Source organism: Piliocolobus tephrosceles, chromosome Y (assembly GCF_002776525.5).
Source record: "Piliocolobus tephrosceles isolate RC106 chromosome Y, ASM277652v3, whole genome shotgun sequence".
NCBI classification, from domain to species: Eukaryota; Metazoa; Chordata; class Mammalia; order Primates; family Cercopithecidae; genus Piliocolobus; species Piliocolobus tephrosceles.
In genome coordinates this window covers 16,744,184-16,770,205 of record NC_045456.1, presented here as the reverse complement: position 1 = coordinate 16,770,205, position 26,022 = coordinate 16,744,184, and the positions used below count along the sequence as shown (strand labels likewise).

At 42.2% G+C, this 26,022-nt stretch overlaps 1 protein-coding gene across 3 annotated transcripts in view; it reads left to right on the top strand.

The window, feature by feature from the left end:
* STS (steroid sulfatase) overlaps window positions 1–26,022 on the top strand; it is a 203,809-nt gene that overhangs the window by 10,269 nt on the left and 167,518 nt on the right. The window contains exon 2 of one of the 3 annotated variants that reach the window (XM_023202536.3): window positions 1,821–1,973. The exons of the other annotated variants lie outside the window; for them this stretch is intronic. The gene's annotated coding sequence lies outside the window, so the exon portion shown is untranslated. The remainder of the gene's footprint in view (window positions 1–1,820; window positions 1,974–26,022) is intronic. 3 annotated transcript variants of the gene reach the window in all.

Genomic DNA, 26,022 nt, shown 5'->3' with positions numbered 1-26,022 from the left:
AAAAACAAATGACATGGCATGCATCTCTCTTAGCCTCAATCCAATGTTGAGGCTTCAGTGACACTCCTCAGAAAGGTTGATATTTGATTGTGCATCTCTTGGGGGACCTAGGTGGGTGGCACCTGATCCCTGCCAGATCTGCTCTAGAGACTTCTGATCTCGAGGGCTAGGAGGAGTTGATTTAGGTTGCACTTTCAGAGTCCCTCAAACAAATATGCATGACCAGATAACCTTAATGATTTGGACTTTTGCCCCACAAAATCTGGGATGAGGAGGAGACTCCAGCAGAGTGACACCACTGGAAAACCAGTTGTAGGAAGAGACGACATCGCCCGCATCTCAGGAGTTGCAGATGGGGGAGATCCAGCTGTCCTGGCTTCCAAGAACTTAAGAAAATGCCCTTCAGGTTTGCCTGAAATCTTCACATGACAGCGCCAGTGAGAGAAGAACCTTCTGCTCCTTTTCGCCTTCCTTTCCTGCTACTCTCCAGGTGGAGAGATCTGTAACCACAGCAGGGGAAATGAGGGAGGAGGACAATTGAGAAAGCCAGAAGCTTCCCCATGTGTGCCTTCTGTTTCAGGACCACGAAAAGCATGCCTTAGCTGGAGGTAGGGTGGGGAGGAAAGGAAGTCTTACTCTGGAATTAAAGCTGCAGAGATTTAGCATTTCATTCGACATTTAACTTTGATCTTGAAAGCATTCAGTGACCAGAAACATCATGTGATGTGCTGCAATTTTGACCACTAGCTGGTATAAGACATTCCTGCAATGAGTAAGTTTTATAGAGACCCTGGGAGACAAATCGTTGCCTTTTGGTAAAATCCAAGTCATATTTATTCATGTTAAAATACTTTTCAGGTTTCAGCATGCCCAGATCCTTGGTTATTATTGAGAATAGAAAATGGGCTAACACCGCTACTTTATATATTATTTGAGTGCCTACTGAGAGCCAGAGGCACACAAAATAATTAGAAATAAGCAATTTTTTATTTATAGAAGCAGAATAATGAAAGCAAAGACTCAGATGAGGCTTTTTTTTTTTCTTTCTCCCTTTCCTTTTTCCCTAAATGCTGTAAAAACAAACAACACGAGGAAACTAATAAAAGAGAAACACTGGAAGTTATTTTTACTGGGGTATGATTTTCCCCCAAGGTGTGTGGTCAGAAGACTGCCTGCTGTTTCATCAGTGTTGATGGGACACCTCCCTGCTGAGTGGTAGCCCTGCTCATTGCCCAACCCTGTGGTGTTGACACAGAGAATGAATTCCTTGGGGCTCTTGGCACTGTGTTGTATGTGTAACTCACTTAACAAACAGGCTGGCAAGGCTTAGGTGCATCAGGCTCTCGACAGATCATTAAAAACAAAACCCTTGCTCTTCTCATCCTAAACCCACGTCCTATGTTGTTGTTCATCGAAAAAGTAATCATCGCTGTTTGTCTGTCCCACCCCACCATTATATAGCCTCCCTCTTCTTCCTCAACACACACTCCCTTTACTTGCTGCACACCGTGCAATGCAAAATTCAGTGCCCACAGGAAGTCCTCTCAGTGAACTCCTGATTGTTTTCCAGGTTAAGGAGTCAGTAGGTGAATAAGAATTGCAGTTCAGTATTCAGGGCTGGCACCCAAAGCTCCTCCAAAGTGATAAGTTGGTGAAGGAAGTCCAGCTTCCCTCTGAGTGATGTTAAAAACGTGTGGGGCACTGGGGGAGAGGAAGGCCAGGTGGAGAAATACATGCAGTTAAATAACTTTTTTATGATAGATTCGCTGATTACTCAGTGATGACTTTATTGCCGATGATGCTCCAATATAACTGCCCAGGCTGTCAAATGATCATTCACACACGATGAGCATTCGGCTGGGATGCTTGTCCGATGTGATGGTATGAGAAGCTGTTTGAGATCCTTGAAGGAGACATACAAAGTGTCTAAGTCTCCCAGTAAGGAGCCCTCTCTGAAAGCCTTGTAAGAACTGGTGAGTTAAATTTTTAATATGATTATTAGTTTTGCTTCTCTGCTGCTAAGATGTTGAGATACGTGATGACAGAAAATTGTTTACAGGGAATATTTACTTTAGTTGCACTGCTTCAAAGGAAGTCTGAAGGTTTCTATTTCTTTCCCTTCCTGGAATAGCTCAAAAGCAGCATGGTAAGAGTTAATTGAATAAGTAGAAGAGCCAAGTCTTTGCTCTGGGAGGCAGAGTTTTAAATTCTCTTCTGTGGGACTAATCAAAGTTCGTACATTTTTTATCTGTAGTGTTACATTAAAGAAAATATCTGTAAAACCACCTACAACAATTTATCTAATATGTTCTCATTTGCTCCTTTGCCCTGAAACAAGACTGTCTATAAGGAGAAGAAAGTAATTGCCAAATAGTTTGTCTTTGTGGATTAGAGTGGTAGTTTGAAAACACAAGCTTGGTATAAAGAATACTGGAGTTTAGAGGAAAGAATCCTAAAAGGAAATGAGCAAATGAAGTGGTGCATTTTGTGCTATAGTTTATACAAAAGAGAAATTAAATCAATTAACCTCATGTATGAAAACACTGGACCCACTGCTTCTTAGTTAGATACAACGTCTATGCCGGAGATGTCTTTGCCATCCAATGCATTCCCTGAAAGATTGGCATGATTTTAAGCTTTCAACTTACTGCTTTTCTAAAGGATAAATTTGAGAAGGAATTGACAGTTGTTTCACTCTTTTTCGTTTTAAATATACAGATTCAATATCTGTAATGTTAATGTATCCTAAAGAGTGGAAATATGTATCCTAAAGAGTAGAAAAAGAACATATATGCCTACTTCTAGAGGGGCATACACATAGATCTTTGAGTTTATCCTCAGGACTATGCATGGAGTCACATGTTTCTTTCTGTTTTCTTTTTTTTGAGATGGAATCTTGACCTGTCTCCCAGGCTAGAGTGCAGTGGTGCAATCTCAGCTTACCACAACCTCCACCTCCCGGGTTCCAGCAATTCTCCTGCCTCAGCCTCCCAAGTAGCTGGGATTACAGGCGCGTGCCACTATGCCTGGCTAATTTTTATGTGTGTATATTTTTAGTAGAGATGGGGTTTTGCCATGTTGGCCAGGCTGGTCTCAAACTCCTGACCTCAAGTGATCTGTCTGCCTAGGCCTCCCAAAGTGTTGGGATTACATGCTTGAGCCACCGCACCTGGCTGAAGCCAAATGTTTCTTAACAGGTTATGTTGGTTTTAAGATGTGGTGTTTATTACTGCACTTTCTACAGTATGCTTGTGTATGTAAGATCATCTCTATAAAAGAACTAGGTTAACTGAAGAATGAGTATGTAGTTCAGAGATCAGTTACTGTTTTCTGAAAAATTATATTAATTACAGAAAATGAACATCCAAAAACAATTTAACTTTTGCAATGCATGCTGTACATAATCTAGTAATTATGAGCCATCCAAATGGATGACTTTTCTCCCAAAGAGAGATGCTAAGAAATTCCTTTGATCTCTTTCAAGTAAACTCTCTGTTATCTTATGAGCAATTATAATGAATTAAGATGTCCAGTTCTTGCTTACTTTACTTCTTATCAGAGTATTAACATATTTCATGTACACATCAGTTTTGTCTTCTGTGCCAACCCAAGCAGATTGAGTTGGAGGAATGTTAAAAATAGTTTTCACTGAAAATAATATTGAAAGTGTTGAAATTATTTTACAGAAAGTTTGCTCCATTTCATGTCATTTACTGTAGGTACTCTTTGTTTCCAGGAATGCATGATAATGCTTTACTGAATACCCTGTGAATTGGTGTCTATAGTGACATTACTATTTGCCAACTGAGAAATTGCCCCATATTCATTTCTAACGAGATATTCACATCACAGCTGATACCAGGAGATAATATAAAAGCTTTCAGTGCATGAAAAAAAAGATAATAATGACTCCTCTTTGCATTAAAAACCTAAGTAGTAAATGTTGAGCGTCCCTTAAAAACTTGAATAAAACGAGCATTAAGAGTTTATGGCCAAAAGTCCTAAGCTATGTTTTCCAGACCAGGTTCTGTCACCATTGTTTTGTTTCCATCTTGTCTTCTCCTTAAAATTCCAGACTTGTTTGGAAATTAACCCCTGTCAAACTTGGCCACTGAGTCAACAAGCACTTCCCCAGTGCCCCAGGGTCACAGGTAACAGAGGATGTGGCAATGATGAAGCAGAAGTCCAGTCTCACCTCAGGTGTTTTCTATGAAAGAAAACAAGCAGTATAAATACTGCAAGTACCAATGTCAATGATAATTAAACGCTTATTGTGAGAAGGAAGTTCAGCGCAAAGACTTGGCACAGGGCTAATTAGGAGAAGTACCTTCAACTGTGAGGTCTGGGAGAAAGCCCAGGGGGATAGAACAGCGATGGCTTAGGGGCCCAGGTTCCTCTTGGTGGTTCCAAGACTGGGAGATTTTCAGTTTAGAGCTAGAGATTGGGACGTTCTGTTTTACAATGAATTTGTCTGCCCAGCGTTTCCCCACGGAGGCACTGTTGGTCGGTGGGGCTGGGTGATTCCTTGCTGTAGGGGCTGTCCAGTGTATGGTAGGATGCAGCAACCCACAATATCTCCAGATGTTGCCAAATGTCTCCTGGTAGGTAAAATCCTCCTCCCAGATGACAATCTCTGGCCTGAAATAAGCATTTAAAATGTGTAAGACTGGCCAGGCGCAGTGGCTCATGCCTGTAATCCCAGCACTTTGGGAGTCTGAGGCAGGTGGATCACAAGGTCAGGAGTTCAAGACCAGCTGGGCCAACGTGGTGAAACCCCGTCTCTACTAAAAATACAAAGAAATTAGCTTGGCGTGGTGGTGCGCACATGTAATCTCAGCTACTCAGGAGGCTGAGGCAGGAGAATCGCTTGAACCCGGGAGGCAGAGGTTGAAGTGAGCCAAGATCGCACCACTGCACTCCAGCCTGGATGACAGACCAAGACTCCATCTCAGAAAAAAAAAAAAAAAAAAAGAGTGTAAGGCAGAGCTTACTTAGAGCAGGGTTTGTCAACCTCAGCACTGCAGACATTTGGGGCTGGCTCACTCTGGTGGTGGCTGTCCTGTGCACCATGGGGTGCTGGGCATTATCCCTGGGCTCCACCCAGCAGATGCCAGCAGCACTTCCCACCCACTGCTAAGTTATAACATCCAAGCTTGTCTCCAGATATTACCAGATGTTTCTTGGGTGGCAAAACTGTTTGTTGTGTAGAATCACCAAATTGGAAACAGATAAGAACTGGCACCTGGGGTCACGGAGGAGGTGTGGAGATCATCGTTTTGAGTCTGTTCTCAGCTCTTTTTCCAACTGGCCAGGCAGCTCTGTGTTTTTGCTGGAGCTTGTCACAGCTGGTTTGACCTGGGTCATTGGGCAAGCATTCCCTGGGTCTTGACTTGTCACCTCTTCTGCCTATGAGGAAACTGTGGAGCTATCCACATCCGAGTGACTTGGCCAAGGTTCTGTTCAGCATAGGTGGCTTTTCCAGTACCTGACTTGTTAGCCCACAGGACTTTACCACTTCTTTTTAAATCTTGCCTTCAGAAATATAGGTTTGCAATCCTTTGTCCATAACCAAAAATAGAAAAGAAAAATATTGAAAACCTAGTTTTTCTAACATACTTGGCAGTGACACCAGCTCGAACCAACTAACATAAAACTAATAAAGTGAAAAGTCTTCATTCATCCCACAGATTGTGGGTATTCATTTTGTTTCACTGCAGAACTTTTTTTTTTTTTTTTTTTTTTTTTGAGATACGGTCTCATTCTGTCACCAGGATGAAGTGAAGTGGCTCGATCTCAGCTCACTGCAATCTCTGCCTCCTTGGTTCAAACAATTCTTCCACCTCAGCCTCCCCAGTAGCTGGGACCACAGGTGCCCGCCACCATGCTCAGCTAATTTTTTTGTATTTTTTGGTAGAGACAGGGTTTTCATGTTGGCCAGGCTGGTCTTAAACTGCTGACCTCAGGTGATCTGCTCGCCTCCGCCTCCCAAAGTGCTGGGATTACAGGCGTCAGCTACTGCACCCAGCCTCACTGCAAAACTGTTAACATGGGTGACCACAGGCTGCTGTCCAAGACTTCGCTTGAGCTCTTATATATGACATGAGATATTCACCATTTCCTTATAAAACCCAAAACATTCTACATTCTGACACACACCTTTTCTCAAAAGTTTCTATCTCAAGACTATGGACCTGAGAATGTAATTGCAAGTGGAAAAGGGTTCATTCTTAACTTCTGGTGACCTTGACCACCCGATGGTGCTGTTGTTTTTTGGTTTGTGGTATCATAATGTGCTTCCGTGTGTCCTCGGATGCAGCTTCCCTTATGTAAAACCTCCTTCCTTTTCTGTACTCTCTAAGCTTTAGAATAACCTGAGAACACTCAGGAACTGTAATGGAGCCAGAAAAGCTGGGCAGAATAGCTGTGTCATTTGGTTTTGGGCTTAGTTGTAAGTAGCTCCCAGCTGCCACTTCCCAGCAAATTACCTGAGATGCAAAGAACCATTTACACAAATCTGGGGGACAGAGTTACCAAACCTGGGGACTCCATGGCTTGGGGCTATTAAACCAAAAGACATTTCTTCATTTTTGAAAGGCTAAATTCCATTTAAAGAAAAAAAAGAAAAGTCCGAACATGGTGGCTCTCACACCTTTAATCCCAGCACTTCAAGAGGCTGAGGTGGGTGGATTGCTTGAGTCTAGGAGTTCAAGAGCAGCCTGGGCAACATGGCAACACCCCATATTTACAAAAAATACAAAAGAAAAAAAAAAGAGTCAGGTGTGGTGTCACATGCCTGTAGTCCCAGCTACCTGGGAGGCTGAGGTGGGAGGATAGCTTGAGCCTGACAGGTTGAGGCTGCAGTGAGCAGTGATTGTACCATTGCACTCCAGCCTGGGCAACAGAGCAAGACCCTCTCTCAACAACAAAAAATAAACAAACAAAAAAACAGCCACCAAGTCCTTATTTGGTTTGTTAAAAAGAAAGAAAAATTGTTCTTTAGTGAGTATGGGTACATCTGGGACAGAGTTTCTCATCCTCTGCACACTAGATATTTGAGGCTGGATGATTCCCTTTTGTGGGATGGGCTACCCTATGCAGTGTGGGGTGTTTAGTGGCTTTGCTGGACTGTGATAACCAATATCTACCTCCCAGCTGTGGCAGCCAAAAGTGACTCTAGACGTTGTCCAACATTCCCTGGAATGCAGAATCACCCCTGGTTGAGAGCCACTGGTCTAGAAAAAGCATTTTAAAAGGAGTAACAGCCCGGGCATGGTGGCTCACATCTGTAATCTCAGTGCGTTGGGAGGCCAAGGAGGGCAAGGAGATTGAGACCAGGAGTTTGAGGCCAGCTTGGACAACATAGCAAGACTCTGTTTGTACAAAAAATAAAAAAATTAAAAATCAGCCAGGTGTGGTGGCTCACACCTGTAGTCCCAGCAACTCGGTAGGCTGAAGTAGGAGGATCCCTTGAGCCTAGGAGTTCAAGGTTGCCATGAGCTGTGATCACACCACTGCACTCCAGCTGGGTAGCAGAGTGAGGTCCTGTCACTAAAAGTAAAATAAAATCATAATAAAATAAAAATAATAATGCAAAGCTTTGACTTAATCAGCATTCTCTGCCTTGATACTATTGACATTTGAGGCCAGATCATTCTCTGTTGTCAGGAACTGTTCTGCCCACGCTTAGTAGCATCTCTGGCCTCTACTCACTGGATGACAATAGCAATGTCCATAAATTGTAACAACCAAAAGTATCTTCAGACATTGCCAAATGTCCCCCAGGAGGCAAATTGGGCCCTGGCAAGAACCGCTGGTCTAGGCTAGTGCTGTAGTCTACAGAGTCATATTACTTTAACTTTGTGTGGTGCCTCATATTTTACAGAAAGTATTTTCTCTTTCTCTCTCTCTCTCTCTTTTTTAAATTGAGACAGGGTCTTGCTCTGTCATCTAGGCTGTAGTGCAGTGGCATGATTACGGCTCACTGCACCCTCAACCTCCCAGGCTCAATTGACCCGCCCACTTCAGCCTTCTAAGTGGCTAGGGCTACAGGTCCACACCACCACATCTGACTAATTTTTGTATTCTTTGTAGAATCGGGGTCTCACCATGTTGCCCAGGCTGGTCTTGAACTTCTGGGCTCAAGTGACCCACCTGCCTTAGCCTCCCAAAGTGCTGGGATTACAGGCATAAGCCATTGCGCCTTGCTGCATTATCTCATATTTTGCTTCATTTAATGCTTTTCTCTTTCAACCCTGTGAGGTATTTTTAAGTCCCATTTTTGTGGGTGGGAAAACTAACCCCAGCAATCTATACAGTGTGTCACAGAGTTTTGTTTGTACCCTACCATGTTGCCAGATATCACATGGATGACTCAAGGATCGGGATATGCAAAGCCATTTGTCTTAATTGGCAGACTGGATCATATAAAATAATTTACATGATACTAAATAGACACCACAGTCAGCTATATGAAATGGATTCCAGGAACTTCCAATTGCAAATTAGCTCATGTGACTGATGAATTACTTAATCTAGGAGGTTATAGCTGCAGGTGCCTAGAGCTTGCAGGTTGCATGACTCAGAAGGTTTTTAGTTGGACATAATGGTGACCCAGCACGACCTTGCTCCAACCTAGAAAGGGATTTTTCAGTTGCATATGTGGGAAGTTCACAGAATTAAAGAGAAAACCATGAACCAGGAACGGTTGTCTTCAAGACCAGCTGAAAATTCTTTGTAAGCCTGATTGACATGACCCATAGCTACTACCTATGGCTCCAGATGGAAGCCACCACTGTATCTGAAAACACTTAGTTTTACATTCTGTTTAAGTTTTATAGTGTTGGTACTATTTTATGTATATTTGGGATTAGATACTGTAGTCATTATTTATCACTGCAGAGCAAATTACCACAAACTTAAAGACTTAAAACAAATACCCATTGAGCATCGTACAATGACTGTGGGCCAGGAGTCTGGGCATAGCTTAGCAGGGTTCTCTGCTCAGAGTCTCACGAGGTTGCCATCAAGATGCTGTCCAGGTGTTGGCTGTGTTCTCACTCAGAGCATTGGGTCCTCTTTCAAGCTCATTCAAGTTGTTGATAAAAAATTTATTTATTTGTTTACTTAGAGACAGAGTCTTGCTCTGTCGCCCAGGCTGGAGTACAGTGGCAGGATCAAGCCTCACTGCAACCACTGCCTCCTGGGTTCCAATGACTCTCCTGTCCCAGCCTCCCAAGTAGCTGGAACTACAGGCGCACCACCATGCCCAACTAATTTTTGTATTTTTAGTACAGAGGAGGTTTCGCCATGTTGACCAGGTTGGTCTCAAACTTGTGAGTGCCAGGGACTGGAAACCCAGAAGGCGATCTTAGAACTCTGCTTCCCACAAATGCCTTTGTGTGAGTGCACCTGGGAACTGAATTATAATGTAGGGAAAAATGTGTTCTGAGAACCAGATAACCTAATGGCACACAGACGTCTGGGGGAAACGGATATGTAAGATTGGCTTTGCTTGCCAGTCTTGACTCTAGTTAGCCAATGTGAATGTCATTGATTTATATTTGATAATAATAAAATCATGAAAAATCCCCTATATAATTGAATATTTTATTCTTGTCATGACAAAGTCTCCAGCAACGCATCACAGTAATTTTTTCCAGTTGCTCAGGAATGTGTCTAGGGACTGTGGCTCCTCTGAAAATAGGATCAGAGGGCATCCCTCATAATATGTGGGCAGGTTTCTGGGGATGGCTCATGCTTCCCTGCACAGAAGGTAATCCCATCAAAATTCTTCCTCTGTTGCTCTGGGTGATGGATGAGCTGTGCCCCTCCTTTCCCTGCACCCAGGCCTTGCAGTGGGATGTCATCTCTCAGTGATTGGGAATGCTTCCTCGAGCACCCTCAAGTCTCCTTTCTCTCTGTCCTTACCCAGGATGTTCCTTAAAAGAACAGCACAGATGCCTAGGTCTGGTGCCAGGCTGGCTTGGTTGAATTGCTTACCAACTGGGCAGTGAGGGTCCTTCCACTCACAGTAGGGTTTATTTGTCCACATTTTGTTTTGGGGATATCATATCACGCTAGTGATATCAGAAGGCTTTACAGTGTTAACAAAATAGCTTCAACTTTGATCATCTCTTGTCTGAATTTTTTTATCGAGATGAAATTCTTATAAAATTAACCATTGTAAAATGTACAATTCTGCGATATTGAGTACATTCACCACATTAAACCACCATCTATCTGGTTCTACAACGTTTTTGTCACCACCGAAAGCAACCCTATACCCTTTAACAGTGATTCCACATTCCTCCCATCCCCCCACCCCTAGGAAACTATCAATCTGCTTTCTGTCTCTATGAATTTGCCTATTTTAGACACTTCGTAGAAGTAGAATTATACACCCCGTGGCCAGATGAAAACAGGATCTCTGGGGGCTCAGTGCTCTCCAAGAGGGATCTCTGACCTTTCTTTTCCCATCTGCCCTTTCTCTTCTTTCTTCCTTTACTGAGCATAGTGTTTAAGGTCCATCCATGTTGTAGCATGTATCAGAATTTCATTCCTTTTCATTGCTGAATAATATTCCGTTATGTGGATATACCACATTCAGTTTATCCCTTTGTCTTTTACCTTTTGGCTATTGTGAATAATACTGCTATGAACATTGATGTACACATACCTGAGTTCCTGTTTTCAGTAGGATTTCTGGGTCATATGGTAATTCAACTTTTTAAGGAACCACCATACTGTTATCCACAGCAAGTTTTACTATCTCTTAGTTTTTAAAGTCCTCCCATTATAGATGATTCTCACCTTTGATTGAACATCCCACAATTAGAGTATCTCCTGCCAGAACTTGTGTTGAGGAGAAAATAGGTTTGGGTTAGGAAGGTGCAGTTGGCAAAGGCTCCCTTTACTTATCAATATTTCTGAGACTTGTTTGTTTGCCCTGCAGCCTGTTGGAAAAGGCAATGTCAAAAGCAGCTCTGATCAAGTCTAGAAAAACTCATTATAACACATGGGTGGTGTGTTTGTTGATCGGGGGGCCAAGGGGTGGGTGTGGTTCCCATAAATGGCACCACAGAGGGTGAGCTGACTTAGTGCTCAAGCATATAAGAGGCAGGCCTTGTAAACAGTGCAGAGAATGTGAATTTACAGAACATATGGGCTTTATTTCTCTGTTCCCAAGCAATTTAGTTCTGGGTCCTTTGAGGACACTGATTAAATGGTCATATAAAACTATCACAGATTATAGGGTCTTGTTGTAGAATAATTCAATCTGATGATTGTCACCACCCCAGAAGACAATAGGGCAATATTCCCATACTGCAGGTTCCAATAAATATGATGAGACCTAGAAAAACGTGACTTCTTAAAAATATATACAGGCAGGAGGTAGGAATGGTGATTTACAGCAGTGGGAATGGAGGCTCTCACTGGGGTGAAGTGTTCCAGAACTGATGCGGGGTTGTGGGGGGTACAGGGGGTGTCGAACAATATGGTAATTTAATAAAAACAATTTAATTGTACAACTGGGTGAATTCGATGCAATGTAAAATGGATCTCAAAAAAATAAACATGTTTTTCATCAAAATTATTATTTTGAGACAGGGTTTCACTCTGTCACCCAGGCTGAATTGCAGTGGTGCGATCTCAGCTCACTACAGCCTTAAAGTCCTGGGCTCAAGCAGTCCTCCCACCTTAGTCTCCCGAGTAGTTGAGATTACAGATGTGCCCCACCATGCCCATTTAATTTAAATTAAATTAAATTTTAAATTTAAATTTTTTAAAATTTAAAAAATTTTTGAATTTTTTGTAGAAATGAGGTCTCACTATATTGCTCATGCTGGTCTCAACTCCTGGGCTCAAATGATCCTCCTGCTTCAGCCTCCCAAAGCACTGGGATTATACGTGTGAGCCACTGTACCAGACCTATATTATTTTTAAAAAGAAAATGTCCTAGAGTTGCTGGGAATGTATGGAATTTCTTTAAGTATTTAACAAAGGCCTCCAAGAGTCACTATATTGATTCCTCCAATGGATCTAATCAAACATGTAATTAGATGCCACATATATTCCACAGACACCGTTGTACTGGGGGATGCTTCACTTCCTATTAATGGCTGGGCAGTCTCTGCCCATCCCCTGGTACAATGAGCCAGCCATGGGATATGCAGGGTCATATGATTGCAAGGTCATGAAATGACTCAGAGGCCTCGGCAAAACCAGGTCCAGAGGAACCCGCCAAATCCATCCTGGAGTGGCTACAGTTTGTCGCCACCTGTTGGTAGCTCTCTACTCAAAGCATAAAAATCTACAGGGGCAGTTCTGCCTCCTGGGACTGGCTGGCTCCCAGAATCCAGGCAGTAATTCCAAGACTCTCTGAGTTGGTGAGCTGAATCTGCTCCTCAGCCTCAACTTGGAGGTAGGGCCAGAAGAAAATAGGGTCTGTGGGGACTCAGCATTTTCCAGGAGGGGTCTCTGACTTTTCCGTTGCCACCTGCCCTCTCTCAGCTCTCTAACCCCAGCTTCTCCCCGAAAATGTCAACCCCAGTCTTAGCCCGCCCTGCTCTTGGGACAGAAATGAACAGAGGATGGAACCAATGGCCAACCAGCTTCTGAATATTCAAATTCCAATTATTTGAGGAGCTGTTATCCTTGAGTTTACTGGACTAACTTATATCCAGTGGAAAGAGCCTCTCTTGCAATCCCACGTCCTCACCGTCAACAAACACAATTGCACCCAGCTGATAAATGATGCGATTTGGGATTTTATTAGCCATAATAGCATAGAAATGGCTGAGTGACTAATTGCGAATTGTTTTCCAGCAAAAAGTACTCCTGGCGACTGCCCAGATTAATAGGAAATGAAGCATCGCCCAGTACAATAGTGTCTGTGGAATATATGTGGCACTTGTATATTAGATTAGATCCATTGGAGGGATCAATATGGTGACTCTTGGAGGCCTTCTTTAAATAATTAAAGAAATTCCATGCATTCCCAGCTACTCTAGAACTGTTTCTTTTCTTTAAATAATATTGATGAAAATCACGTTTACAAGTTTTTTGAGGTTTATTTTACGTTGCATTTAATTCACCGAGTTGTACAATTCAGTGGTTTTTATTAAATTATCAAGTTGTGCAGTCATCACCATGAACGAGTTTGGGAATATTCTCATTACCCAAGTGAGATTGTTCAAGCCCACTGCTGTGAGTCCCTATCCCCACATCCCACCTGAGTCCCTATCCCCACATCCCACCTGAATACATTTTTAAGAAGTTACATTTTTCTGGGCCTCATCATATTTGTTTGAACGCAGGTCATGTGAATTTTGCCCTCTGAAATGTTGATGATCATCAGATTGTATCACTCTGCAGTGTGACCCTATAATCAGTAACTGTGTTATAGGACCATAGAAGCAGCATCCTTAAAGGACCTAGAATGAAATTGCTCAGGCATGGGGAAATAACACCCATGTGTTCTAGAAGTCCCCACACCCCCTCACTGTTCGTGATGCCTGCCTGTTTTCCGCTTGAGCACTGTCAGCTCACCCCTCTTCTGCCATTTAGCCTGGCTTCTCTTCCCACTTCTAATTACAGTCATTTTCTACAAATCGCCTATGGAATTCATTCCTGTACTTAGCCCCTTAAGACTGATTTCTCTTATAGACAAGTCAACACCTGTCATTGCTTGTGTATCTTAGGCTGCTGTCATTTGGAGATGTGCATAATTATTTCAAAGACACAGCTAATAGAAAGAGTAAGGGAAATATACTGAATGTTGGCACATTACACAGTTGTACCAAAAAAAGAGCAAATCACAGAGCTTTAACTTAGACATGGAAGCATGTGGGGTATGATTGAGTAAGTATTTTTAAAAGAGAAAAGAAATCCAAAGCAGTATAATTTGGGAATATGCAATAAACCACCAGGCCTGGTTCAGGCAGTGAATAATGAGTTCTTACCTACAAATAACAAAATTGGTAAGAGGCTTGATCTGTTGGTGATGTGGGACTTGACAGGTGGGATACCTGTTGGAAGTCTTGCGCAGCTAAAAGCTTAAAATCTGATAGCTCTTTTCTTTTTTTCTCAGTGTTATTCACTTTATTTCATTTTATTCTGGGGCACATGTGCAGGATGTGCAGCTTTGTTACATAGCTAAACATGTGCCATGGTGGTTTGCTGCACAGATCAACCCATCACCAAGGTATTAAGCCCGGCATGCATTAGGTCCTTTTCCTGATGCTCTACCCCCCACCTCTCCTCCCCACACAGGCCCCAGTGTGTGTTGTTTCCCTCCCTGTGTGCATGTGTTCTCATTGTTCAACTCCCACTTGTAAATGAGAACATGGGGTGTTTGGTTTTCTGTTCCTGTGTTAGTTTGCTGAAGATAATGGCTTCTACTTTCATCCATGTCCCTGCAAAGGACATGATCTCATTCTTTTTTGTGGCTGCATAGTATTCCATCTAGTATATGTACCACATTTTCTTTATCCAGTCTATCATTGATGGACATTTCGATTGATTCCATATCTTTACTATTGTGAATAGTGCTTCAATGAACATACACGTGCATGTATCTTTATAATAGAGTGATTTATATTCCTTTGGGTATATACCCAATAATGGGATTGCTGGGTCAAAAGGTATTTCTGGTTCTAAATTTTTGAGGAATCACCACACTGTCTTCCATAATGGTTGAACTGAGTTACATTCCCACCAACAGTGTAAAAGTGTTCCTACTTCTCTGCAACCTTGCCAGCATCTGTTGTTTCTCAGCTTTTTAATAATTGCCATTCTGACTGGTGTGAGGTGGTATCTCATTGTGGTTTGGATTTGCATTTCTCTAATGATCAGTGATGTCGAGCTTTTTGTCATATGTTTCCTTGCCGCATGAATGTCTTCTTTTGAGAAGTGTCTGTTCATGTCTTTTGCTTACTCTTTAATGGGGTTGTGATCAACTCTTTTCTTTTTGAAAACTTTATCCTACAGATCAAATATTGCTCTGAAGTGGACTGTAATGAACAAGGACAGCTAGGTTGTTGAAGTGAGAGTGGTAGAATCTTTGGGAGAAAGTGGCCATACAGTTTTAGAATCTATAATGGTAAATGACCAACATAGTTTGGCATGTGCACTAGGGTTTGGGAAAACAGAGTTTAGCATTGTTCAGGTAAAAATATAGGTATTATCTCCTGGCCAGGGACTCTGAGGAAGAAACAACTCAAGTGCTAGGATGTACTCAAACATGAAATGTCTGCACATACAATCACAAAACCATAAAATATCCAACAGAGAAGGGAAAAAAAGAAGCATTGAAAGAAAGCAATGTGGCCCTATAGGGTTTCTCTTTAATGAACCTAGACTTTGAAAGAGAATATTTGAGAAGTTGAAGAAGGGCTAAAGGAATGGCTTACCTTTCTATATATAATGTTAAGAAGACCAAAATCCCAAAGGTACTGATAAGACTGATGAGAAAAAGACTCAACTTCATTCCCTCATTTGTAGGTCTACCCTGATTCAATCTCCTTGCCCTTTCACCAGACAGCATACCTGCTGCATCAAAACTAACCCATCACCCTTACCCTCCATTTAAACTGCATGCGACTTCTGAAACTGTAATAACAGACATACAGACATTTACTCACCAAGAATTGGCAGGGGATGACATTTTGCCATATTTTGGGTTGAACTCTAAAGAGTGGTAATGAGGTTCTTTGAGACAATTGTATGGAAGTGCTCACCTGATTCATTCCAAAGTGCTGACTGACAGCCTCACCTGCATTTTGGGGATTCCTTGTCAGATTGATCTACTCATAAGGAGTAAGCCTCTTTTTGCATTCTTCAGCATCCCAAATTTATCCCTCGCCTGGAATCCCAAACATCACAGTTGCTCCTCTCACATTTAGTAGGAAATTTTGCTCTAAAACCTCTGAACAAACAAGCAAACAAACTAACTGACAGGCACCAAATGAGTGTCATCAGATCTGCCTCCCTAACTTGTTATACTCAGTCCTTAGACAGGCCCTGATTGTAAGCTGCTGTGATGATTCCCCACTTGGCTTCACAAAGCCACCTTCCTTCTCAAAACGCTTGATCCCATCAGGTCCACATCCATGTCTTCATGTCTACTGACATCTAACTGGCACTGGCGTCTTCTGGAACTTCTTTTCCAAGATCAGAATTGATATTTTCATTGTCAAACCCAATCAATACCTTTGTGATGATTAACACTTCTGGTTATCCCCTTTGTTTCAGTATCCAGGGAGACAGCGTTCATATCATGAGTGATGGTGGGGACAATTCCAGAATCAGAAAACCTAGATCCAAATTCTGTCTTTTTCACATAGAATCTGAGCTTGTTAAAAAAAAAAAAAAAAGCCAGATGCAGTGGTTCATGTCTGCAATCCCAGCACTTTGGGAGACTAAGGCAGAAGGATCACTTGAGCCCAGGAGTTTGAGACCAGCCTAGGAAATGTGGCAAAACCCCGTCTCTACAGAATTTTTTTAAAAATACAAAAATCAGCCAGACATGGTGGTGCATGCCTGTAGTCCTACTTACTCTGGAGGTTGAAGTGGGAAGATAACCTGAGGCCAGAAGGTTGAGGCTGTAGTGAGCCCATGATCATGCCACTGGACTCCAGCCTGGGTGACAGAGTGAAACCTGGTCTCAACAAAACAAAACCCCACCTCTATACATGTCAGCTTCTCCACTCCACTTATAAAATGGGAAGGAATGAATGACATGATTACAAGTTATAGTATCTGCAGAGTGAAGATAACACCCAGCATATTGTTAGCCCTTAGTACACGATAATTTGCAGTGACCTTGTTTGTTTCCTCCAGCGTGAGCTACAAGTATTTTCTAAACTCAATATGATCAAAATAAATTCTTTAGTGTCTCTTTTCTAGATTGACTGCACCTTCAGTACTTCCTCGCTCAATCAGTGGGGTCCTCCATTATCCAGTTCATGGGCTAGAACCATTTATTCTCCATGCTCTTATCCACTTAGTCATCTGTTTGTTTGGCTGAGTTTCCAAAATACCTCTTGAATTTACTTCCACTCTGTCTCCATGGTTGCTGCCTTTCAGCCTCATCCTTAGGACTTTGACAATAATACACCATTTGGACATCTGAGCACCACCTCCCTTTTTGTGGTAAAAGTCTGTGATTTTCTTTCCATGTTCCTACCTTGCCTCTCTACTCACCCTCAGCTTCTGTGCTTACCTGGTTCCTTGCTAGTCCCTTAGTTTATCTCCTTTCCATTCAGAATATTCTTTGGATGTGGGTTTTGTACTGGCACTTTGAAACAATTTCCATTGTTTTCCAATAACTCCCTGATCAGTCTAGCTCTAAAGTCACTCTTGGGTAATTTGGCCAATATTCCATGAATACCAAGATTTCACAGGATCACAGGGATAAAGGGTTTGACAGCCAAGGGTGATATCCATGGTAACAGCCAGTGAGAGGAATGCCTTTTGTGCAAAGTGGAAGAAAGTTGATTAGGAATGAGGTGGGCTTGGAAAACCAACTAATACTGAGATAGCCGGCATACTCCGGCAGCTGGGTTTTAGAGCAGAGCACACATGGATGTGGAAGATCTAGAAATTGATTTCCTTAGAGCATCCCAACCTTTTGCACCCCATCAGCATGTCTCTGTGCATCTTTACAAATAGGTGTATTAGTCCATTCTCACACTGCTATGAAGAAATACCCAAGACTGGGTCATTTATAAAGAAAAGAAGTTTAATTGACTCATAGTTCCACATGACTGGGGAGGCCTCAGGAAACTTACAATCATGGCAGAAGGGGAAGCAACATGTCCTTCACATGACAGCAGGAGACAGAAGAATGAGAACCCAGTGAAGGAGGAAGCCCCTTATAAAACCATCGTATCTTGCAAGAACTTAATCACTAACACAAGAATAGCATGGGGAAACTACCCCCATGATTCAAGTACCTCCCACCAGGTTACTCCCACAACATGTGGGGATTATGGGAACTACAATTCAAGATGAGATTTGGGTGGGGACACAGCTAAACCATATCAATAGGTGAGCCCCAGTTTGAAGACTAGTGGCTTAGATTATTGGATTTGGCTTGACACTGGTGTCGTTTTCTGCAAAACTCTGTTAGATCTACAGTCTACCCATTTTGCCTCTATGAAAATAATTTTCCTACAGCGTGTATCATTTTTCTTTAAAAACTTACCTCATCATACTGGCAAAACTCTTGCTCCTGGCTCTCTGAGATAATCCAGGATCATCTCCACATCCCCAAACCCTTAACATAATCACATCTACAAACTCCCTTTTGCCATGGAAGGAAACATTCTCAGGATCAGAGTACTAGAATGTGGATATCTTTGGGGGCTGTGATTCTGTCTCCCCAACTTGGCTTCCTTTGATGTGGTTTGTAAAGATGGACCTTGATCAAAATCTTTTGTGGGCATATCACTTAGCCATTTATATGTTTAGGAGTTCATTAATAATATGTAGCATTGTTTGTGAAAATAAAATCATAGTTATATAAATAGTAGTGTTGATTTAATTCATAAACAAGTAATGTGAAACATGAACTTTTCTGCGTCATCACATGTCAATTTTATACAACATATAATTTTAATTTTTAAAAAATATATATTATATATATGTGTGTGCGTGTATATATATATTTTTGGGGGGGGAGTTGGGACAGGGTGTCACTTTGTCTTCCAGACTGTCATCCTCTCACTGGCTGTTACCATGAATATCACTCTGTCACCCAGGCATGATGTCAGTTCACTGCAACCTCCGCCTCCTGGGTTCAAGTGATTCTCATGCCTCAGCTTCCCAAGTAGGTGGAATTACAAGCACATGCTACCACATTCGAATAGTTTTTGTATTTTTTTGGTAGAGACAGGGTTTCACCATGTTGGCCAGGCTGGTCTCGAACTCCTGACCTCAAGTGATCCACCCACCTCAGCAAAGTGCTGGGATTACAGGTGTGAGCCACCATGCCCGGCCTTAAATTTTTTTTTAAAGACAAGGTCTCACTCTGTTGCCCAGTCTGGAGTGCAGTGGCTCAATCATGGCTCACTGTAGCCTCAAACTCTTGGGCTCAAGTGATTCTTTCACTTCAGCCTCCCAAGTAGCTGGGACCATAAGCATGTGCCGCCATTTCTAGCTAATTTTTTGAAGAGACAGAGTCTCGCTATGTCTCTTGGCTAGGCTGGTCTTGAACCCCTGGCAAGCAATCCTTTCACCTTGGCCTCCCAAAGAGCTGAGATTACAAGTGTGAGTCACCATGCCCACAATAGAGATTTTTTTATTCTGATTGGTATACTTGAGCCAGTTCAGGGATATCTGATGGATATAGAGAGAGACAAAGGTTTTGGTACAGTAAATTAATTAATTCTGTTAAGACAAAGCACATAAACAAATCAGAATGTTCTTCATCATAATCAGACATGTGCAAAAATTTAAAGTAAGTTTTGCGCTTTCTGTTGGTTGATCAATTGCTACCCGAGCTTCAGTGCTGAGATGCGCTGTCTCTCTGTTCAATGATGCTGCCTTTTGGTGTTTGTTGAACAATTTTTCATCGAACCTAGTTTGGAGAAGATGATGTTTAGCTGTAGATACAATGAAGGGAATTTCAGCTCTTTCCAGCTTCATATACTCCCACTGCTGCTTTGTGGGCAGCAGGGGTATCGCCTGCGTCGGCTGAGTTCATCCGTTTTCCCCTCACTGTTGCCTTTGATTTTGTCCTTTTTCTTAAGTTCCTCTCTCCATTCTGAAAACATTCTCAAGGGCTGAGCTCCTGCAAAATCCTGTCAATTCTGAATACCCTCAAGTAAAACATTATTCTTTCCTTTCCTAACAAACTTCTCATGAAAGTGGTTAACTAGCTTTCTCTAGTCCTTCTCATGAAAGCGATAATGGGCTCTCTCTGTCCTCTCTCTGTCCTTCTCATGAAAGTGGTAACTGGCTTTCTCTAGTCCTTCTCATGAAAATGATAACTAGCTTTCTCTAGCCCTTCTCCTGAAAGTGATAACTAGCTTTCTCTAGTCCTTCTCATGAAAGTGATAATGGGCTCTCTCTGTCCTTCTCATGACAGTGATAACTGGCTTTCTCTAGTCCTTCTCATGAAAGTGTAAGTGGCTTTCTCTAGTCCTCATGAAAGTGGTAACTGGCTTTCTCTAGTACTTCTCTTCTGGTTTATTTCATATTCATAGACTCTCCTGCATGGTACATGTATTCACACCCAAGTCTCTGATTTCAAAACCAACCAGCAATGGAACAGCAGGGAACATCAGTGTTCCCACTTGTCAAAAAGTCATTTCTTGACAGGCATCTGAGATTAGTCACCAATCTGCTGTCAATGAATGAGTGTATCTAAAAGATTCAAAATAATGACTCTAAGAACTCATAGAAACAACAGTACAATGGCGGTTACCAGAGGCAGAGGGTGCAGGTGGAAGAATGGGGAGATGTTGGTGAAAGGGTACAAAGTTCCAGTTAGACAGCAGAAATAAGTTCAGGAGATCCATTGTACAACATGGTGACTGTAGTTAATGGTAATGTATACTTGAAATTTGGTAAGGGAGCAGAGCTTGAATGTTCTTAATCACAAAAACTGAGAAGTATATAAGATGCTGGATATGTTAATTGACTTGATATGATCATTCTACATTGTATGCATATAAAGAACAGTCTTCAGATTATAATTCCTAGGGAGTGTTCCTCATACTCTACAGCAGTGGTCCCCAACGTTTGGGAGCAGTTTTGTCAAAGACAAATTTTTCCCTGCACCTAGGGTGAGGGGGGATGGTTTTGGAATGATTCAAGTACATTACATTTATTGTGCACCTTATTTCTATTATTATTATATTATAATACATAATACAATAATTATACAACCCACCAAAATGTAGCTGAGCTTGTTTTCCTGCAACTAGACCATCCCATCTGGGGGTGATGGGAGACAGTGACAGATCATCAGGCATTAGATTCTCGTAAGGAGCACACAACCTAGATCCATCACATGCACAGTTCACAATAGGGTTCACGCTCCTATGAGAATCTAATGTGGCCACTGATCTGACAGGAGGCAGAGCTCAGGCTGTAATTAGAGGGATGGGGAGTGGTTGTAAATACAGGTGACACTTCACTCGTTCGCCTGTTTGCCTGCTGCCCACCTCCTGCTGTGCAGCCAGGTTCATAACAGACCGTGGACCAGTACCAGTCTGTGGCTCTGGCGTTGGGGACACCTGCTCCACAGAGTCAGCATACAGGTGGAAACAGCCTTGACTCTCACATTCTCCAAAGCTCGCAGGCAAAAATTGGACATCGGCTATCCTGAGGTTACTTCTGCCTGTAAAACTAGGTGTTAATTTAATGAATGTTACTGCAGTGGGGGGGAGTAGTAATCAACTATTAGGTAATTCATAAAAGTTGTCAGTTGAGAGAGCTGACAAGCTCCATAAATTCCCCCAGCTACCCAAGATTAATAATTTTATACTGAAAGCAAGTAATTATGAATTTGCCTCTAAATCACTTTTTTAAAATCCAACTCAAAAGTTGACAAACTGTCTTCATAAGTCAGACACCACTTATCAGCCTGTTCACAGCATGGAAAACTCAGAGCTGCCTCTCCTTGATGGCATGCTTCTAAATGCAGTAACTCAGTCCTGCTGTCTTAAGGAAGGCAATGTTTAATGCCCATTAAGGGAACCCTTCTTGTTTTGGTAGGCAGGGCCGCTATGTCTGCTCACCAAAGAATATGGATGCTATTCGATGGTAAAGTGACAGACAAAGTAGTGCTTAACCACTTATGCTTTTAAAGTTCTGCACACATTTATGAATTCAATAAAGTGTCATTTTTCAATGGAATTGTTAGAACCCCAAATCTCAGTGTTACACAACATACCCGTGTAACAAACCTGCACATGTACCCACTTAATCTAAAATTTAAAAAGAAAAGAAAAGAAGAAACTATTGTTTTTTAGCCTATAAAGTTAAAAATACAAATACCAGTCTGTTGTCAGATCCTGGAGACATCAAATCAAAACTCATTTGATGAAGCTGTCATTATGAACACCTGGGTTAATAAAGGAAGTACAGGGCAAGACACATAAAGAGTTAAGAATAAGAGGTATTGTTTTAGAGCCTCCTGTGAAGGTAACTGTAAGGTGTCAGGAGAAACACCCTCAGAGCATCCGAAGTGACTCTGCAAAGGACCCCTGGAATGTGCTGGTCCAGGGCTCACAGTGAACTGGCTTTTGGCCCATGAACCTGGGCATCCCCACCAGACACCTGGCACAGCCCACGTGCATGCCAACATCACCTAGAGGCAGTGGGTTTCAGGTTGTTTACTGACCTAGCTCTGGCCTTGAAAACTTGGCAGCAGTTTCAGGAGTCTCCTGTTTGAGGCTGAGATGAAGCTTATTTGTTCTATGGGCTGATGCTGCAGGGATGCCTTTGAAAAACAAACAAACAAAAAACAATGATCAAGCTGGGTGTGGTGGCTTATGCCTATAATCCCAGCACTTTGGGAGGCTGAGGTGGGTGGATCCCTTGAGCCCAGGAGTTGGAGACCAGCCTGGGCAATATGATGAAACAAAAAATATATATATACAAACCGGTGGCACACGCCTGTAGTCCCAGCTACTTGGGAAGCTAAGCTGGGAGGATTGATTGAGCCTGGTAGGCAGAGGTGGCAGCATGCTGAGGTTGCATCACTGCACTCCAGCTTTGTCAACACAATGAGTCCCCCTGTCTCAAACAAACAAACAAAAAACCTCAAAACAACCAATGATGATTATTTTTGTCATACCTTCATTCTGTTTTCCAAGCGTCCCCCGATATTGGCTTTTTCTGTCAATCATAGAGCAAGCACTTACTAATTCATCCCACAGTGGTTGCCAGAAAGAGTTAGGGTCTAGCTGAAGAGGAGGGAGGTAAAGCTATTGCACACATATGCATGCTGTAGGGGTGGGCTCAGTACTGATCCTGTGTCCTCACGTGTGGGGTGCTGGCTTCCTCTTGAGCCAGTTCTATTCCCCCGGCCTCAGCTCTGGCAGATACTTCTTATCATGGGGTGGCTATAACTTGCAGCAAGGTCTCCTGGATAGCTTTTGGGGCTGGGTACCTAATTACAAGCAGAAATGGATTCTAGTATTCCCACTGACCTTTCACCACTCTGGTCCTTGTGCCTGTAGTGTCTTTCATAAACACAACCTGTTACTGGAGTGCTTGGTGGAATATTGGATAGGAAAGTGCTTTGAACAACAGTAAGTGCACATGGATTGTATAAGGTCCCTGGGGTTGATTTATGGATGCTGCTTTGAGAAATGATCGAAATGAGGAAATTTATGACAATTCTCAGATATGACAAAAGACAGTGAGCCTTGCCTTCCCTTTCCCTACCTCTGTAGACTCTGTGGGGGCTGGTAATCTGGGGCCTCCATCAGTTCTTACAGAAGGGACCTTATATCAGTTCCTCCTTCAATTCTGCTTGCAATATGCTGAATAGTCCCCCCAAAATCATGTGATTCCCACAACCTCAGAGTGTGACCTTTTCTGGAAATAGGGTTATGGCGGATGTAATTAGCAAAGTTAAGATGAGGTCATACTGGAGTAGGGTGGGCCCCCATCCAATATGACTGGTGTTCTTATCAAAAAAGAAGACACTCGCAGAGGCATGATGTGAAGACACGCAGCACAAATGTCCTATTTCCACAGAGGCAGAGATTTGGGTGATAGATCTATGAGCCAAGGAGTGCCAGCAATCAAATAAATGCTTTGTATTTTGCTTGATTTTTTTTTTTTTACATTTACAGTTTTTATACAGGTTGATATTTATAAGATGTACTTTTGCACAGCTCTTCATGTCCAATTCTGTGTTAATCTTAAACCCTAAGACTATTCATAGTTCCCCAGGAGAAACCTTCAGAACTCATTGTACAGTTTAAGCAATAAATCTTCAAATGCTTAGTAAGACCTTCCTCTGTCTGCCGCTAGACACAACCTTGTGGACAAAGGAAATAAAAAGAAGATGTGGCTTCCACTGGGAGAATTACACAGTGGATTTAGGGAGACAAGATGTAAATGCCCCCCACACTAAGACGCGAAAGGGCAAAATCACTTGCCCAAGATCACACAAGTAATGACTCACAGAACTAGAATTTGAGACTCACTGTGCCTGATCTACAGCTAAGGTTTTTACTGTTTCCTGAGGCACACAGAGTTGGTTACAGTGGATATTAATCGCATCACCAATGTAATCTTGCAAAGGAAGACATTTCCATTATGTAGAGCATAGGAATGAGAATAATCAAATGATTCCAAATGCCTTCCATTCTTTTTGAGATATCAAATCACCAATTAGCTCTTTCAAAATTACAATACTGGCTTGGGTGTGATGGCTCATGCCTAATCCCAGCACTTGGAGAGGCCAAGGTGTGTAGATCACCTAAGGTCAAGAGTTCGAGACCAGCCTGGCCAACATGACGAAACCTCATCTCTACTAAAATTACAAAAATTAGCCATGTGTGGTGGTGGGCACCTGTAATCCCAGCTACTCAGGAGACTGAGGCAGGAGAATCACTTGAACCCAGGAGATGGAGGTTGCAATGAACTGAGATCATGCCATTGCACTCCAGCCTGGGCAACCGAGCGGGACTCAAAAAAAAAAAAAAAAAAAAATTGCAATACCCTTAGCGTAAATGGAAGACTAACAATTCTCCCACCCTGAACAAGTCAAAAAGTAGCTTGAGTAACTATGCAAAACACAAATAAAATTCATTGGCCAGTCAGTTTGAAACTATCTCCAATGCGTAAGGAAGCAACAGAAGAAAATTCTGCAGTTGAAATTCTTCTCCTTTATTGGGTCAACATTATTATGTTTAGCTGATTTAGGGAATTAGATTCATCATAAATTCAAATCTGGTTGTATTTTAGGCATCAATGCCATTTTTTTTTTTTTTTTTTTTTTTTTTTTTTTTTTTTTGAGACGGAGTCTCGCTCTGTCGCCCAGGCTGGAGTGCAGTGGTGCAAACTTGGTTCATTGCAAGCTCTGCCTCCCAAGTTCACGCCATTCTCTTGCCTCAGCCTCCTGCGTAGCTGGGACTACAGGCACCCGCAATCACGCTCGGCTAATTTTTTTTTTTTTTGTATTTTTTAGTAGAGACAAGGTTTCACCGTGTTAGCCAGGATGGTCTCGATCTCCTGACCTCGTGATCCGCCTGCCTCGGCCTCCCAAAGTGCTGGGATTACAGGCGTGAGCCACCGTGCCTGGCCAATGCCATTTTATAGTTAGGCTCAACTACCAAAAATTCTAGCATTTTCCATCATGGTCTTAAAATAAACCCAGACTCCCTGCAGCATTACTGAGTTTCCATCATGCAAAATGAAGAAATAATCGCCTGGAAATTTTCAAAAATCATTTTGCATTGCCAATTAAAAATTTACTCCTGCAAGACAGGGGCTTCTGTAAATCAGAAATGTGAGGGATTTGGTCTGATAATTCCAGGTGTTCTTCATGTATAGAGTGACACTTTGACATCTGCTTTGATTAAATTCAGGATATTTCCACAGTCTTGGGTGACACATGCTGAATATTGATACACATCCCAAGTATCTCATCTGAAGCCCTGAGAGCCAGGTGTTTTCTGGAATTCAGTTATGCGTATTTTAGGAAGATAATATATGCCTTTACCGTACCTCCCAAGACACCCTCGGCAGGTGAAGGAAACTTTTAATAATCAAACACATTAATATTTTTGCAGAAAAATGTATGACTATTCCTCCTGGTGGGATGCAGGAAGATCACAAGTGGTATAATATAGTGCATTTTTGTAGTAATGCACTGGTAAATTAAATTGTGTGATGACAGAGCATCAATACCATGGGCACTTCCGATTTCTAAGTAAAACATGAGAGAGAGTCAATTCAGAATAAGTTAAATACCTTTACATATACTTGCAACATACATCTGTGACCTCTGGTTGCTTCGGTTTTTTGGCAAGAGGTTGCATCAGGGCTGTCATA